Source organism: Lolium perenne, chromosome 4 (assembly GCF_019359855.2).
Source record: "Lolium perenne isolate Kyuss_39 chromosome 4, Kyuss_2.0, whole genome shotgun sequence".
NCBI classification, from domain to species: Eukaryota; Viridiplantae; Streptophyta; class Magnoliopsida; order Poales; family Poaceae; genus Lolium; species Lolium perenne.
The window spans coordinates 69,131,628-69,150,586 of record NC_067247.2 but is presented as its reverse complement, the minus strand read 5'-3'; the positions used below and the strand labels follow the sequence as shown (position 1 = coordinate 69,150,586).

Here is an 18,959-nt window from a genome sequence, read left to right as displayed (position 1 = left end):
ACTATGCTTGATAGTATTTACATGCTAGAACTCAATTCTCTAAGTTCCAGATAAGTGCCCCTTCCTTGTTGATCCTATGTTTGCTCTGACTTAGTACTATAAGCTATTTGACTTTAAATAACACAGCCAATGTTGGGATTGGAAGGTGTCAGGATACATGAAAACAGACCCGTGGCGAACCGTCGAGACTACCATGTGCCCTCTGCGAGTCTGCGTACAATTTCCTGTCATATCATGCTGAAGAAATCGTTGTAGGGTTTGCGAATTCTTGAATTTCTGTAACAAGTTTTAAGGTCCATTAATTTGCATGCTTCCGAAAGATCTTGGTGCGGCCATTTCATTCATTCCAAACGCCCCAAACAAACAATTGTATATGGAGAATTGTATATGGAGTTGTGGACTCGTTTAAAGAATCATAACTACAATGCGACATGGTGATAGAATTGAGAAACTTTTTTTCTTGATGAATATGTATGTATTCACCATGTACGACTTTGAGTAAAAAGAAAACAAGAAGAAGATAAGTGAGATGATGGACCAACGGACTAATTTTCTCATACAAGAGGACAGTTTCTTTTTAAAAAATCTAACCATGTATATGCATAGGTACTTCCACGCCTCTTATAATTCATTCGTGCTGAATTGAAGTCAATTGGGTCGTCAAATATTGCTCACGTCTAGTTTTTCAATGAAGATTGAAGACATATTTAAATATGTGTTGTGGTCGCATATTTATTGATAGATACAAAAATCATTAACATGTGAAATACAAAATTAATATTATTAGATAGATAATGAAATATATTTTTATGTGCTATCTACAAAATATCATATTTACTGATAGATTATTCTAAAAAATTGGTCAAACTTTACTTGCTTTGATTTTTTCAAAAAAAAAAGGCTTAAGCCTTGGAATGGAGGCAGTAATTAACTGGGTAGTAGGAAGCGGTCATGGAGACATGGAATACACAAAACATAGAGGCCATGGGAAATAACTCGAGCAATCGGCCAGACGATGCAGCATTCAAGGGGCGCCAGGCTGCACACATGAGTAATATGTTTTATGGGATCCGGCGGCATGTAGACGGGGTGGTATAGCCCCACAAAAAATCCACATCGGCATTATTCCAGGAAGGAAGTGGACCGTGGATCGTGGTTGTGGGAAAAGAGGAGGTTACGGGGGCTCAATTAGCGTAAGGAATTAGGCAGCCTTACACGTTTGCTATTCAACATTGGATCGATCTTGACCGTCAAATTGACATGGTGAAACGGCTGAAATCCAATGGATCTGCCTGTCAAGCTTTTTTTATATCAGTCTAGATGTTTTATTGAATCCTCGGCATGAGGTCGGTGGTATAGCCCCACAACAAATCCACATTCATTTATAAATTCATGGTGTCACTAGATTTCTCTGTGATTTCTATCGCACTGGTTGTTGGCCTTGCTCTAGCCTCTTAATTATCTTCTTCTTTATATACACCGACGGTCTTCCTTTCTTCTCTACTTATTTGATATTATGCTTGGTAGTATCCATATGCTAGAACCCAATTCTCAAAGTCCAGCTAGGTGACCCCTCCTTGTTGATCCTACGTTTACTGTGAGCTATTTGACCTTAAATAAAGCGGCCAATGTTGGGACCGGAAGGCGTCAGGATACATAAAAACAGACCCGCTCGGAACCCTGGAGACTAATGTCTGCCCTGCGCGTACAGTTTACATGCCTGTCATACCATAGTGAAGGAACGATCTAGGGCTTGGAACTATTCGCTATCCAATCAGCCATCGAAGAAAGAGGGATCCAGGTGCGGCCACGACTGACTGACCGCGTGCGCACTGTGCACTCCTTCGCGTGACTGACGACACTCACAATGTGGCCGATTGAGCCGTGTCAAATTGAGCTGTGCACTCCCAGGCAGCTCGGGACGAGTACCTCGACGGGCAAGAGTCTCCCGATGGATTGCAATTTCGCTCTCCACGTCATGGCAGACCAGAGGTCGGCTAGTTGCTTCGATGGTCGATTCCCCATGATTTGTCCCAGCGGATTTTGCCCTTTTAAGAACTCGTCAAAAGCATGTGCGCCCGTGATGTAGAAAAAGATAAACACTGTTTTTAAACCAACCACCAGTTCACTGTTTGGCTTGTTACTCTCAAAACATGTGGAAAATTCCACAACTACTTCTGCTAGTAATAGAAGAGCGTCGTGCGATTTATTTCCGTCTTGCGGAACAGAGATTTTTATCGCCTGCAAAATTCTTGAGAACAATGTTTTATCCAAAATCAAGCATATCATTTCCCATGAAACTTAGCTAAGAGTGACTTATTTTCAGTCAGGTGACAGCATCGAAAATTTTGCATCTTACGTTGCAACTTATAACTGGCTCGAATCACGAATCAATCTAACGGTTCAGACTATTTTCTTAGCTGCAATCTATGTTGCAACCTAATGAGTAGTGAGAATGACAATCCAACGATCTGGAGCACTTTTGGTTAGTTGCAACTCACGACGAACACATATCGTGAGGCAACTCACGAGGTCTAAAAATTAAGCTCGATTAAGATTTAGCAAAACCATTAAACTACTACTCCCTCCGTTCCAAAATGTAAGGCGTCTAAGGATTGATAAAAAGTCAAATTTTACTAACTTTGACTAAATATTTAGAACAATATATTTACATCTACAATATCGAATGGACATATTAAGAAAATATACTTTATGGTGAATCTATTCATGTTAATTCAGTATTGTAAATATTCATATTTTTTGTGTATAACTTGGTAAAATTTAAAAAACATTGACTTTTGACTAATCATTAGACGCCTTACATTTTAAGACTGAGGGAGTATTAGTTTGTCCCATAAAGATCTTTTAAGTGAGGAATTTAAATAAATGCGTGTGTGCATGCATGACTTGAAGCACAATCGTACTGACCACCACAATCCGATGATGGCACGGACGACTGGACAGTAGTGGAGAGGTTGTAAAGGTGTGGCATCACCAGGTGGATCGAGCAAATGGAGCAATAACATAACCTTGTCACCAAGTGTTTGTTTGTTTGCTTGATCGAATAGAAATACTGAGTACTCGTACTAAAAAAATAATGGTGCTCCATGCATTGCGCAGCACCTAGCTCGTCACGTTCGCGAGTGTTTGACCCGAGCGGCAGCGCGCGCGGATGTCTTTGCTGCATGTGGTGGAGCTAGCATTATTGCACATGCACGAAGGCATCGGTCAAAAAGGCGGTGGATAAACTAGCTCGATCGATACCACCGTCGTCTGATCCAGTTTCGGTGGTGCTTAGTCACATCTCTTTTCAGTTCCTAATCCTCTCCAAGCCCCTCTTGCGGTGGAATGTGAATTTTTTTACAAATTTGGTTCATTTTATGTTGAAGTTTCAAAAATGGGACAATTCTAGCCATTTTCACTCTCCATCACATGGATTACTTTCTCCATGCAAAGAATATCTCATGGAGAAACAAAGAAAAAAATTTGAGATGCACCTCTCCACCAAGGGTCCTATATGCTGACCTAGTCAGTGTATACGACCCACCGCAAACCCCGGGCGTGTATGCTGGGCCAGCCAGTGTCCTTTTTTCCTTCTTTTTTTTGTTTTTCTTTCTTGTTGCTTCTATTCTTTTTTGTGTTTTCCAAAATTTGATATTTTTTGAAAATTTGAATATTTCCTAAAATATGGACATTTTTATTTTTATTTTTTTAAAAAATGTATATTCCAAATTAAACATTTTAAAACTCAAAATTTATTTTCAAATTTTAACATTTTTTGAAATTGAGAAGTTTCAAATCTGCACCTTTTTTTTAATATGAACATTTTACAATTTTGATTTTTTAGGAACACTCACAAAATTCAAATTTTGAATAACTTTTTAATCTAAACATTTTTAAAATTTAAATATTTTTGAATCTAAATTTGTTTTGAATTTTGAAAATAAATAGGAAAGAAAAAATAGATAATAATAAATGAAATAGGAATGAAAATAGAAACAAAGAAAAGAAAAGAAAAATTGCTAGCCTGGGCCACGCCCATACTGCGCACAATGCGCGGTGCATGCTGAGCTTGTCGGCATATTGGATTCATCCGTTGAGTGCCCCCATCTAACATGTACTAGATTTAGATGTGCGCCTTGGCGCACGACCCCGTAGAATTCGCACCAACTTATACGATGATTAAAATTAGATGGGAAATGATAATATATGAAAATTTGAATTACCAATTTCAAAGTCCTTAGCTCGTGAAGTTCAACACAGACTAAGCATTGGGTGTGGTATATTGAAACCAGATGCATACGTGTGTAAGATTTGACTAACAAAAATCACAATCTGTTTCTCATAAGTATATAATGCCATAGGTTCATAGCTACCTATTAGATAGCACTTTTCTAGGTAACTAAGCCACAACCATAAACTGGAGGTTCATAGGAATGAGAAAATTTTAGGAATAGTTAGGCCTTTGCTAGAAAGAATAGAAATAATCGAGCACGAAGGAATGGAAAAAAAAGAAAGCAACACCACATAAGTAGCACACATGGACTGTTGCAGAACCTGGTCAATCATCATCACAAAAGAAATACATGATCCTTGGCACACGCCCCGTCCCTCAGCAATACACAGCTTTGTAGATCACTATATTGATCATGTACGAAAATCTATTATAAGCAAGCAGCATAGACCTGCCGGTTCACAACATAACGCTTGCTTTTCAAATCACAACAATCATTTAATATACTTCAAATCACAAACTTTATTTCTTTAACTAACTGGGAACAAGTAAATAAGAGGGAATTAGATCTCTAAGATGAAGTGCCAATTTCTAAGAGGGGCATGCACAATGTACGTGGTGGCCCAGATCGGGCTCCAGCAAGCCAGGTCACAAGGCAAACCACAATTGTCGGCTCGCACCACCCGGCGAACGGAGTGCCACCCTCCAAGGTGCACACCACCACAGCAATGTCTGCCAAGCCACCGCTGAACACGCCATGCCATGGCGCCTGGCAACCACACCGTGCCAGGCCCGAGGTGGTCGTCCCGCACCGACGACCTGCGCAGCTGGAGCATCATCAGATTGTAGCTCAAGTAAAATACCACTTGCAGCAATGATGGATCTCAATTGAGCTCAGTCTTGAGGAACACGTGGGATCATCATAACAAGTACTTGCACTATTATGTTAGTTAAAGTTTAGTAGAAAACACAAAATATATCTCAATAATGACTATGTACTTGCGTAAGGATAGCGGTAGCACGAGCAACCAATGTTTAGCAGCTAATTAGTGGTACATAACAACATAGGAGTATTGTATTGTGTTACTGAACCTTCCACAAACTGGCCGTCATCCGTTGAATCTTCAGACAACAAATCTAATACAGAAACATAATAGTCAGGCTGCAGCATTATAGATCGGGACATGGAAGAAGTAATCTACATCAGATGGAAAAACACCTGGAAGAAATAATGTCCAGCAAGCGTGCATCTGTGCTCACTATCAATTTACAAAAATTGAATGATTAGGTGGAGTGGAAACCTGAACAATACACGCTATCTATTGACGGTTGACTATGAGCATGGTTTCGTTCACATAGAAATAGAACCTGTGCATAAAGCCTTTTGCGTAATAACACACAAAGTTATTCCTGTAATTTTAACAACATAGAACTACTCGAAACCAACATGTAAGGCTGACAATGGGAGCAAGTAAAACCCAGTCAAGAAAGAGAACTAAAAATGCCAAGAAATTATAAGAGCACTCACCTGGACCCTAGGTTGTAGAGTTCGAGGGAGACAGCGAGCATGCCTGGAGTGGGTGAATGCAACCTTGCTGTGTGCGGTGGACCTGCTGCTCACTGCACTCGTCGCTGCAGAATGCCACCTCGCCCCTGCATCACACGGACAGACAGACATGGGAAGAATTCAGGCATCATGTCACACCTCAAAAACATCTCTAATTCTCAATTCAAGCATCATGTCACGTCACAAACATCTGATTTTCCAGCCAAGGATTTTTAATCCATCTTAATGTACTCAGGAAACCATCTATAACTCTGGTTGATGGTAGATTGTGACAATTAAACAAACACCGGAGCTAATCAGATGGTACTGCCACCAAGTGACCAGATTTGTATGAATAATCAAGCAAGAACTCATATGATTGGTGGGTTAATTTTGCTTAATGCGCGTATTCTAGAAAGAAATGTTTAATGCGTGTTTAGGGGAGTACAGTATGTTAGCCTTGACTCGAAATCTAAAATATCTCCCAATAGTTTTATATTCTGGAACAACACATATAGCAGATTTTGTCCAAGAAATGGCACATGTTTAATTGAGATGCATTCATACAAAATAGATTTCTGAAGACGACTAAAAGAATAATACGCCTGTCACACACAACGGAGAATGGTATGATCCAGCTAAATACAGTTGACACTATCAAATGAGATAAGCTTTTCTCCAGCTGGAAATAAGGGATGCTACCACAAGCATTACCACCTGAAGAAGATGCTCGCTCCTCTATCAATATCGTTGCTGGAATGCCACCTGAAGAATGGTTGTTCCTGATATTAACTTCAGCCCACCTACTGAATAAGGTCAGAATTTAGAGGAAGAAGAAGAAGCAAACAATGCAGCAGATCTTAATTTCCACTTCACTTCATCTACTCCCAGAAATCAAGAATAATTCAGTGTACTGTTGGAGTAAATAACAATATAACTGAATACTACAACACTACTCCAACAACTACAAAGAGAAATTATAACACTCGTACATCAAGTACTCCTACATCAAGAATTTTTGCTTGTTCACTAAACAATTACCTCACTTTTCAGCTACTCAAACATGAATCATCACAGCTCAGAGGAGAACAGAACAACAAGCATGAAGCATGGTACTACACGACCAGTAGAAAACATGCAATTTACAGCTGCATTACACTACACTTCTGCAGAAAAATGCCCCTAAAATTAAGGAGTATATAAGAAGTACACCACAGCCAACTTTACTTTTAGATATTTAGGCGAAGATAGAAATTCTCCTATAGACAATAAGGAGTAGGCAAGGAGTATATGAGACGTATACTATGATCTAACCTGTTCTTATAAAGCTCGAAGGACTAATGTAGTGAAGCTCTTAAATCAACAGTTATCTCCAGCAGTATAGAACCACTGAAAAAGGCGCATACGAAGCTGAACGAAGAGAACTTGTACAATGCATTTACTTGCTTCCTGCAAATATCATACTCAAATCTTGTTGGTAGAAAAAAAACCAGCGGGTGTTGAATTCAAACATAGATGCAGACAGACAGTAAAATGCAGACAAAAGATATGTGCCAATGTTTTGAAGTGCAGCATGATAAATATGCAATTTTTCAGTACTGTCAAAGTACTCAGAACAAACAACACGAGCAATTTGGGAGTAGGTCACAGTAGATTAATGCAGTTGAATCATGCAGTGACGGTAATCTACCTGTGTACTAAGCATGCCCCGAGAAAGAACCAGCAATATAAATTATTCTAGAGGAGATACTACTGTATTCCAAATAGATCAACAAAAAATGGTGTAGAAATGATGCATGCAGTAGCCACTGAAACACATGTATCGATTCGGACGGCGTGTACCACTCCTAACATGGACATGCATGAGTAGGCATACTGCATCAACATTCGTTGTGTGCATATAGTAGATAATCTTGCAAGTTAATAGTTGGTACATGGATAGACACTTACAATGGTTAAGACTGCCTTGCAGATAGATATGTGTTGGATATACCATAAATAAAGAAGATGAGAAACATCAAACCTGGGTAAAAAAAGAAGCAATAATCCTAGGGAAATAACATAAAGAGAATAGAAACTTACTGTGGTTTTGTCTCTCTGCACTTGCACGTAGTAGACATGATCTTTCAACAGTTGTAACCACCAAATGGGACATTCGACATCCCTAGACTGGGCAAATATTGTTTAGCACCTGAAAATCCAAAACAGAGCCACAACATAGAAAAGATTAGAAGATTAATTCAAGAACCCGATTATGAAGGATGCACATGAATAAGCACTAAAACATAGGTTAGTTGCCTATTTTTCTGGCCTACTGTAATGCTAAATTTAATTTGCATCAACAAACTAAGTAAGTTCAGTCTAGAAGGATAAATAGCAGAAACATTCTAACTACAGGATAGAACACCTTATATAATGTGCCCAGTTGCCCACAAAAATTGGTTGGGAGGAAGAAATCAGAGGAAAAAAACATTACCAGACAACTCTTGTACATCCCAACAAAATACATAATTCAGTACAAAGAATTACATTTTGTAATAGAAATACAAAATTCAGTCTTAAGAAACAATATACACATATAAATCAAGAACTACATTTTGTAATATAAATTCTTTCCGTTAGAACACTGCAATGGTCTAGCAGATTCAAAATGTGCTTCGACCATTAATAGAAACTTCAAATATAAATTTGTACAATGCATCATCGTCAACCAAAAAACTATATTTATGTTCACTGAGAACTTCAAGTTTGGAATATAGAGGTTTATCTAACCACCCGACTCACAAATAGATTATTACTTATTTACATGTGGTAATATCCATAAGCAATATCAAGCATATCGCCCACATCCATCAGAGCTCAAAGTCGGATCACACACATAAAATCAAAGGAGAGTAAATGAGAGAATGGGCAGACCATCATTACACCCTCAGATCCAATGCAACAACATTGGTGGACTGAAAGGCCATTACCAATAACTTCATATAATTCTGGATCAACCAATTTAAAGGCATAGACAGTGAAGTGCAACTTAAGTTGATCGCGGTCCATTTACATGTGCGAAAAGCATAAAATATCAAAAAAAATCAAGTCTTACGAACTTTTCTAGCTAACACAAACCCATATCCGTTTAGTAACCTAGGTGTAGATTTCAGTTTTCCTAGTGCCTGAAGTCAAATAGTTTGTGACAAAATAAAGGTTGATTCACAAAAATACATTTCAACACATAACTAAATCTAACCTGTGATATCTTTATAATGTCCTATTAATTTTTGAAGAACAATGGTGGGTCAGAAAACTGGCAAACCGTCAAACTACCATCATATGAACCATAAGCAAGCATATCTGAAATGGCACGATCAAGTTTCAGTATTGTAACTGCCAAGAGTAAAATCAATAATGGATGAGTATACTACTCAATTAACTCAGGAGTATGAAAAAACTTCATCTTTAACAGAGAACAAAATGTATAACTACGATAAACTAACCTGATGCTTTGCAGCTATCGAAGATGCAATGCATTCGAACAAAAGAGAATGCAAGTTCACCAAATCTGACATGGCACCCAGGTTCACTGCTTTGAACTGACACTTACAGTGCGGCTTAACACACCGTCGTTACTTCTGAGGTCCTGCAGCAAAGAAGTTACATGTATCAGCCTTCACACCAACATTCGTTCAGTAAACCTGTTCATTTATGCTGACATTCATTTCTTCACAGTGCTAATGCACATGCGTTCCTCTATGTAAAAAATGACAATTTGTTGGGCATCACATTAACACAAGTATAATGAAAAAGTAGCATAACCCATAGAGGGCTTGGTGAACTGTACCTCGTTCTCAAACAGATGAAAGTTAAGTCAGCAAGAGACCTCCTAGGATTGTTCCGCTGCCTTGGTCCACAAGGAGATAATGTTAGGCACCACAATAGCCGTGATGGGATCGAAATAGTCTAGCAAAATGTGACAAACCCCATGATTATTGTATATGTCATTCAAGTGACTTGATCTACATACCATCACGTCATTTTTACATCACTCATGAGAAATGAAACAAACTCCAACAGAGGGATGAATCCTTACATGTTGTTGATCTCGATCTACTCTAGGAAGACAAATCGGTTCTTGAGAAGAGTCATATTGTGCTGCAAAGCAAGCAAAAATAAAAATAAACTAACAGGTGATAAGAAGGCCTCGTACCATGTCTATCTACTGCAGAAATAAGGGGATCCACACAAACAAAGACATATAAGAAGAGAGAGGAACCTGGCAGTTGGTGGATGGAGATGTGGTAAGAGGGTTGAAGAGCAGCAGCAGCAGCGCCACCAGGGGACCGTGCTTCTGGCCAATACCAAGCATCCCTGTGCCGGTCGCCATCTTCCCGCGTGCTCCTTCATATCGTGCTCCACCTCCTCATCCATGGTGTCCTTCTGCCCTTTTCCTCTCCCAGCTTCAGCCATGGAGACAACCAGGAGGTGGGTGACGAGGAAAGGGGAAGAACATGGAAGAGGGGGTTGTCGTTTGGGGTTGGTGAGGGAGAAGAAGAGGCGAGATGGGTCGGGCAGGGAGGAGGAGAAGGGCGGGCGGCGGCCAGGGAGCCGGAACTGAGCCGCCTGAGGAGGGAATTGGGGAGCACAAGCACGGGAGGGATTGAGGCCTGGGGGCTAGGGTTTCCTTCGTGAGATTCTCATTTTAGGACGGGGGCTGAGGAGGAGAACTCGAGCTGAAGCGGAGGAGCGAGGCGGAGACGCCGCCGCCTCTCGCGAGGAGAACGACGAAGAGGAGACGCGGAGGGGTGCGGGTCCAGTTAGGGTTTTCACCGCGGGTTGTCAGTTTTATACTCGTGCGACGCGAGACTGGGCCGGGAGGGCTTTCACAGGATCCATGGATAAAAAGTGGGTCTGCGGGAGGGCCTCAGCGCCCTGGACGAACGGTCGGCCGAGATCGCGCCACATTAGCTCGATCGAACGGCCCAAAATCCAAAAGCCTGTGAGGCCCCCTATGGGGGGCATCATATACACCTTTAGATTGCATCCATCATGACGTCGACGCCCGAAGGGAGACAAGGGTGGGCCTACCACGTTGGTCTTCTTCCTCACCCCCTTGGTCTTCTTCTTCCTCACCACAACCTTCGCCTTCACTCCACCTTCTTGGCCCCCATGCCCTAACACCGGTCGAACCGCATGTTGGAACTCTTGCCGATGTTGATTGACTACTTTAATGATCGCGCGCCTGCACGCAACCTTGATATTGCGGGTCAAATTAAAATTATGAGAGAATCTTCGTTGTTATTTACATGTTTACGGTTTGTTATCTATCTTTGGTTGTCTTCACGAGAGTACAAGATTTTATCCTGGAAGAAGAAAAAAATGAAGACCTCGAGATTTGCAAGTATCTTTTATACTTTACTTTGTAATCGTTGGAGACAGCTTGTGTATCTCTACCATGTACTATTTTTCACTAATATATGTGGTATTGACTGCCACAAGAAAGATTAGATTTGCAAGGTGCGGACACTTCTATCATTTGTTATTTTCTGTGTCACTGATATATAGTGATTATGTAGCAAATAATAGACATTTTAAAGAAGTGTGACAAATCATAAAATATAAAGAAGTGAGCCTAGCTCACTTGGTTAGGTAAGTGGATGTACAACCTAGCCACTCAGGTTCAAGTCCCAAGGGACACAAATTTAGGTTCTTATTATTTAAAAAACAAAATCACTGTAGGTTTCCTACCGTATTCCATTCAAAAGAAACCATAAAATATCCGCCAGTCCCATACGGTAGGGGTGCCCCCAAATAGATAGGGCCTCTCATTTTGTCTCAAGTACGTACTAGTTGTGTTATCAGGATTAAATCAAAAAAGTAAGGGAGAAATGGAAGATAGATCAACAGAGTAACCGCGATTAGAAACAATAAAGAGCATGTTTATTACCCTCGTGGAGATTTGCCCAACCCACTACCGCCCACGTATGCAAATCCGCGCTCTTCTCTCTATCCAGGTCCAGCGGTCCGGTGCATAGTGTCCTCGCGCTTTTCCCACGGGCTCGCTTAGCAGCGACCTGTTTCGAGCGCATCGCTTCCGCGGCCATGGCGGAGGGCCGGAAGTTCGACTTCCCGATGACCATGACCGACAAGGAGATCGAGAGACTCGACGTTCTCGTCTCGCAGGTGGATCGACCGGTGCATCCGCCGCTGCCCCGGTACGCCATCGACATCATGTCGTCTGGTATCACGGAGGAAGAGGCCCTACAACATGTGTTGTAGAACTCGGCCCCGCACCGCCACCGCCTCCACATCCGTCGTTCAGCCCCTGGGGTGCTCCAACTCCTCCACCGGCGTTCAACCCGTGGGCTGCTCCACCGGCGACACCGGCTGGGCTAGGGTAGCAGGCGGTACATGTGACATAGGCATCCCAAATGGGCCTGCCGAAGATAGTACCCGAGGTTTACTGAAGGCCCACTACCCGAAGAATAAGAAGATTCGGAAGCCCAAGATATTATTAAGGAAAGCTAGAGTTGTAATAGGAAGCGTTATTTGTAATCTTGCGGGATGAGTTAGAAACCATCCCGGACTCTGTAACTTGTACAACACGAATCCCTCGGCTCCGCCTCCAATATAAAGGGGGAGTCGAGGGACGAGGAAGGCATCGAATCATTGTTTACAAACCCTAGTTTTCATAATCATCGAGTACTTTTCGGCTGAAACCTTCGAGATCTACTTGCCCTCTACTTCTAACTAAACCCTAGCCTACAATCCATAGGCATTGACAAGTTGATACCTTGTCAATTGGCGCCGTCTGTGGGAACTAGAGGCGTAAGGATCTGATCTCGATGGCACGTTCAAGATCTTCGACATCATCAACCGCAAGCAACGAAATGGATCGAGGTAAACAGATCGCTGCTGGTCCTGTCGATTTTGTTCCTCGCCCACCCTCCCGTTTGGATGCATATGCGTATCTGGAGGAGCCTATGGAGATGACGTTCGGAAGGTTTCGCTTTCGCGTCGAGAAGGAAGGATCGTATCGTGTCGAAATTCCGATTTCGTCGGGATCGTCGGCGGTCGATTCCGATTTTTCAAGCTATACATCGTCAACCGAATCAGGCGAAGAAGAAACTTCGTCGACACGCTACGTCAGCACCAGGGCAAGAGAGAAACTCGCCAAGATCTTCAGCGACATGTCGTTTGAGTCATCTGCGGACTCATATATAAGCGATGGCTCAAGCAGTGTCGATAGTTACGGCTTCATCGACAAATCTATTACAGTGGGCAAGGTCTTCATCAATCTCGACGATGGTGTCACCAAACCCAACATAGATCTGAATACAAAATATCATCAGATTTACGCCATTGAAGAGCCAAATAATGATCAAGAGGAAACATCTGAGGCTTTCGACGATCTGGGAAATCCATACGTCGATCCCTCCGATCTGCGACGAGGCCTGGGCAATAAGTACGTCGGGCCACAGCCGCGACACAGAATTCAACTCCCGCTAGCAGCGTGGGACAGAGCCGCGAGAGCTATGGATGGCTCAGAACCAATGGCCACCACAGCCACGCCAGAGGAATTGCAAGCATATCAATATAGGCTCGCACGAGCTGCAAGAGAATTGGAAAAACAGACAGCTGAGTTAAACAGAAGAAAGGAGGCAGCTTCTGCATCCAGCAGGAGAAGGGCAGATTTGAGTCGACAATCTAGAACTTCGGGTGATAGCCACAGGGAGGCTCGGAACAGAGCAAGATCGAGGTTACAACACATACCCGAAGCAGAAAGAGAGCACTTGGTACAAAACCTCGACATGCCCTTTATGTCGATAGATACAAGAGGAAACATCATCCCTAAGACACCAGAGGCTGGGTATATGGCGACACATGCTTTTATCCTCACATCTAAACCACCTCCAGGAGATCCAAGGGAAACACTATACAATATGGCGATAGCAGGAGTTGGAGCTATGGGGACAGCGTTTGTATCAACGCCTCCCGAAGGAGCAGCAAGGCAAAATAGTCCACGACCTGCAGCAGCAGCAGCGGCAACCCCTGAAGGACCAAGTGGAGCAAGAGACACGGCAGCACAAGCAAGGGTCGACAGAGCGCGGCAAAGCAGAAGGGAACATCGGCAATCCCCAGAGCTTAACGACGAGGATATGTGTGGCTTGTCGTGCTTCACGAGGAGAGTCCGAAAAACTCGAGTCCCTTCAGGATTCAAGTTACCTGACAACTTCAAGAAATTCGACGGCCTTCAGGATCCAGAGGACTGGCTAGTTGATTATCTCGAGACGGTGAAGCTCACAGGAGGAACCAGGGCAACAGCTATGCAAAGCATCCAGGTGCATTTAAGTGGAGCCGCACGATCTTGGATAAAGAAACTTCCTCCAAGATCTATCGACAGCTGGGAAAGCTTCGAGGATGTGTTCGTCAAGAACTTCCGGTCCACATGCAAAAAACCTGCGTCGTTAGAGGAGTTGAGAGCATGTCGACAAAAGCCAGATGAGCCAATGAGAAAATATATCCAAAGGTGGAACATCATCAAAAACTCGGCAGAAAATATATCTGACGAGAGAGCGATAGATGCGTTTGTCGCAGGAATCAGGCGTGGAGATTTCGTCGAGGACTTGGGAAGGACCAACCCAAAGACAGTATCCGCGTTAATGGAAATAGCAAACAGATGGGCAGATGGAGAAGATGCTGTCCATAACAAACGGCACAGGTCGCCAGAGGAGGACCGTGGTCGAAATTATCAACCGAGGCGACGATTTCCTCGGCGGTACCCGAACTATGACGCTCCAGGACAAATTTCGGCAGGTTTTCGGGCAAACACAGGAGAAAACAACAGAGATGATTATCAGAGAAGCAATGAGCAGCGAGGCGATAATAGGGATGATTCTCGAAATAACAGGCAAAATAGCGGGCCTAGGTTCCCGAGGCCTTTCGTGTCTCCTGAAGAGATGATGAATGGGCCGTGTCAGGTGCATTTTTTCCTCGACAGCAACGGAAAAAGACAGTCAGGACATCTGCAGAAAGATTGTCGCAATTTCCAGGCAATGCTAAAGTGGGCAGAGCACGCTAACGCTCGGGCAGCATAGAGAAATCCTCGAGAACCTAGGAGCGAGATTCACTTACCACCTACCCCGCGATTACAGACGACAATCGACACCAGCTCAGAATAGCGGCAGCACCTCCACCACCACCTTATGTTGATCCTAACTCCAACGGAGCGGTGTCAATGATTCAGAAGGGAAGGCCATCCAATAGAGCTCAGAAAGTAATCTCACGACAGGTGTTTATGGCAGAAAAAATGCCTCCACCAACAGTCGAGTATCTTAATTGGTCAGGGCAAGATATTGGCTTCACCATAGCAGATCATCCGCAGCAAGTTTCTCGACCAGGGCAGTCAGCACTTATTTTACCAGCAGTTATTGTGGGATTTGATGTCTCTCGAGTGTTCATAGACGGCGGCAGCAGCTTAAACCTTATGTATGCAGACACATTGAGGAAGATGAACATATCCCTAGCAAACTTGAAGCCAACAGACACAAGGTTCCACGGTATCACACCGGAGAAACCAAGTTATCCATTGGGGAAGATCAATCTCGACGTTCAGTTTGGAACCCGAGAGAATTATAGAATCGAGAGACTGGAATTTGAAGTCGTGAATTTTCCGTCGCAATACCACGCTCTGTTGGGAAGACCAGCATATGCTAGATTTATGGCGGTGCCACATTATACATACCTGTTGTGGAGATTGCCTGGACCAAAGGGACCAATCACAGTTAAAGGAAGCTTCGCCTTAGCCGATAAGTGCGATAAGGATTTTCACCGGATATCAGAAACTTTCGGGATGCAAGCTGAATATCTGGCGTCAAGGAGTATGACTGACTACGACGTGCTGCCAGACGTTGGAAGGCCAAACAAAGAATCAACTTTCAACACCGAGAAAAATTCTAAGGAGGTGCAGATTCACCCGACAGACCCGAAAAAGACGACGTCCATCGCAAACGACATGGACCTCGCATAGGAAAGCGCGCTCGTCGAGTTCCTCCGTGAGAACTGGAAAATCTTCGCATGGTGTCCAGCTGACATGCCAGGAGTACCCAGGGAACTTGTCGAGCACCACCTCAACTTGAATCCTCTCGCGAGACCAATCAAACAACCCTTGCGGCGTTTTTCGGAACCAAACCGCAAAGCTATGCTATCAGAAATAGATCGACTTAAGGATGCTGGTTTTATCAAAGAGATATCTACAGAAGCCACATGGGTAGCTAACCCAGTGATGGTGCCGAAGAAACACACAACAGTCCTTCGCATGTGCGTCGACTTTACGTGTCTCAATAAACATTGTCCTAAGGATCACTTTCCCCTCCCAAGGATCGATCAAATCATCGACTCCACGGCAGGCTGTGAACGTCTTTCCTTCTTGGATGCATACTCTGGTTATAACCAGATCAGACTAAAAGAAGACGATGAGGCCAAAACAGCGTTCATAACACCTTACGGCGTGTTTTGCTACAGAACAATGCCTTTTGGTTTAAAAAACGCGGGAGCAACATATCAGAGGATGATGCAGAAGTGTTTGGCAACACAGATTGGGAAAAACGTGCAAGTATACATCGACGATGTCGTCATAACGTCAAAAAAGGGGGCAACACTGATCGAGGATCTCAAGGAAACCTTTGACAACCTCAACAAATTCTGCCTCAAGCTGAACCCGACGAAGTGTTCTTTTGGCGTCCCAGCAGGAGAACTTCTGGGGTTTCTAGTTTCAGCAAGAGGAATTGAAGCAAACCCCGACAAAATACAAGCTATCGTAACAATGAGGAAGCCAACAAAGTTGAAAGAAATACAGCAACTAACTGGGCGAGTCGCAGCTTTGAGCAGATTCGTCGCCAGGTTGGGAGAAAAAGCGTTACCATTTTACGCTCTGATAAAGAAAGGAGAGAAATTCCAGTGGAACGAAGAAGCCGACAGAGCTTTCGAGGATTTAAAGCGCACAATCTCGACACCACCAATCTTGGTGGCGCCGAAGGAAAAGGAACCTCTCCTGCTGTATATTGCAGCCACGCCCCAAGTGGTTAGCACGGTGCTAGTCGTTGAAAGAGAAGAAGAAGGAAAACTCCATGGAGTGCAAAGGCCAGTATATTTCATCAGTGAAGTTCTATCGCCTTCCAAACAGCGGTACCCGCAGTACCAAAAACTAGCATATGGAGTAATTGCAACGGCAAGGAAGTTGCGCCACTATTTTTCGGCACACCCGATAATAGTAGTCAACGAAGCACCTCTTTCAAATATACTGAACAATCCAGAAGCTACAGGACGTGTCTCCCTTTGGGGAATAGAACTTTCCCCTCGGGACATCACGTATGAAAAAAGAAAGGCAATCAAGTCGCAAGTTCTGCCGGATTTCATTGCAGAATGGATGGAGCTACAAAACACAGGACCCCCAGATTTATCGAGAACTTGGACCATGAACTTCGATGGGTCCAAAAGAGTAGAAGGAGCCGGCGCAGGAGTAGTACTTATATCACCTGAAGGCGACAAGCTGAAATACGTCATTCAGATGACGTTCCCTAACGCATCCAACAATGAAGCAGAATATGAAGCCCTCATACACGGGATGAAGATCGCGAAAGCTTGCGGTGCAACTCGACTAAAAATCTTTGGCGACTCACAATTGGTGGCTCAGCAAGTTATGAACCAATGTGACGCAGTCAACGACAGCATGGTGGCATACAAGGAGGTGTACAATGAGCTAGAGAAGCTGTTTGATGGATGCGAGGTAAATCACATCAGTAGGTTGAGTAATGATGAAGCCGACATTCTCGCAAATATCGGGTCGCAGTGCCTCCCAATCCCGCCAGGAGTATTTTGGGAAGAAATAGCAGAGAGATCCACGAAGCCAAAAAAGGTGCAGAAAAAAGCAAAAGAAGAGAAAACTTCGACGCCTCTCAAAGAAACCGCGGAGGATGAAGAGGACCAAGAGCTTGTGATGATGGTACAAATTCCTTGGATGCAAGCATATATATCATACATCCTCAGGAAAGAAATACCCGACGATCCAGTTTAAGCAAGGCGAGTTATTCGACGATCCAAAGCTTTCACAGTGATCAAAGGGGAATTATACAAGCGAAGTATTTCAGGTGTCCTGCAAAGGTGTGTCACACCCGAAGAAGGAAGAATAATTCTGAAGGATGTACACGAAGGAATATGTGGCCACCACGCAAGTAGTCGAGCTATTGCAGCCAAAGTTTTTCGAGCAGGATTCTATTGGTTGACAGCAATTGAGGATGCCAAAGAAATAGTAAGAACTTGCGACGCGTGTAAAAGATTCGCTGCCAAACCTCACTCTCCAGCGGCGGAATTAACACCAATACCATTGTCGTGGCCCTTTGCCCAATGGGGACTCGATATGGTGGGCAAGTTGCACAAAGCTTCGCCAGGAGGATATGAGTACTTGCTGGTCGCTGTCGACAAATTCACTAAGTGGGTAGAAGCGAAGCCAATAAATTCACCAGATGCAGCGTCGGCAATAAAGTTTGTGAAAGGCCTCGTTTTTCGGTTTGGGGTGCCTCATAGCATTGTCACAGATAATGGTTCAAACTTCACATCCAAGGAATTCAAGGAATACTGCGCAGAAGTAGGCATTAAATTGCACTTTGCGTCAGTTGGGCACCCGCAAACTAACGGACAAGTCGAGAAAGCCAATGGTATCATCTGCAACGGCCTCAAAAAGCGCCTGCTAGGACCGCTTGAAAAAGCTCGACATACTTGGCCAGAGGAACTGCCAAGTGTTTTGTGGAGCATCCGAACAACACCAAATACGGCGACACAAGAAACTCCGTTTTTTCTCGTCCATGGAGCCGAAGCAGTACTACCAATTAAAATAGAGCATGATTCTCCAAGGGTAACAGAGTATGACGAAGAAACATCACAAAAAGCTCGGGAGGATGATATGGACGCACTCGACGAAGCTCGCGATGAAGTACTTTCACGAGTCACCAAATACCAGCAAGACCTCAAAAACTACCACAGTCGACGGTTAAGACCAAGATCTTTTCAAGTTGGGGATTTGGTCCTGCGGTTAAATCAAAAAAGTACTGAGAAGCTCGAATCACCATGGTTGGGGCCTTACGTGGTCACGGAAGTCATCGACGGAGGCGCATACAGGATCAAGGACAAGAA

The 18,959-nt window shown here is 43.5% G+C and overlaps 1 long non-coding RNA gene across 10 annotated transcripts; it reads right to left on the bottom strand.

The window, feature by feature from the left end:
• Window positions 1-4,546: 4,546 nt before the first annotated feature.
• On the bottom strand, window positions 4,547-10,781 carry LOC127292899 (uncharacterized). 10 transcript variants are annotated; one of them, XR_007845432.2, is made up of 12 exons: window positions 10,045-10,780; window positions 9,862-9,923; window positions 9,613-9,731; window positions 9,269-9,411; window positions 9,022-9,158; window positions 7,863-7,971; window positions 7,095-7,229; window positions 6,498-6,586; window positions 5,763-5,887; window positions 5,454-5,493; window positions 5,327-5,371; window positions 4,547-5,053 (listed from the first exon to the last, which is right to left on the bottom strand). It is a non-coding gene; the product is annotated as an uncharacterized lncRNA (long non-coding RNA). The 10 variants fall into 10 exon arrangements; XR_007845426.2 differs by having other exon boundaries at window positions 5,454-5,887; window positions 10,045-10,781; XR_007845427.2 differs by having other exon boundaries at window positions 5,327-5,887; window positions 10,045-10,781.
• Window positions 10,782-18,959: the final 8,178 nt, after the last annotated feature.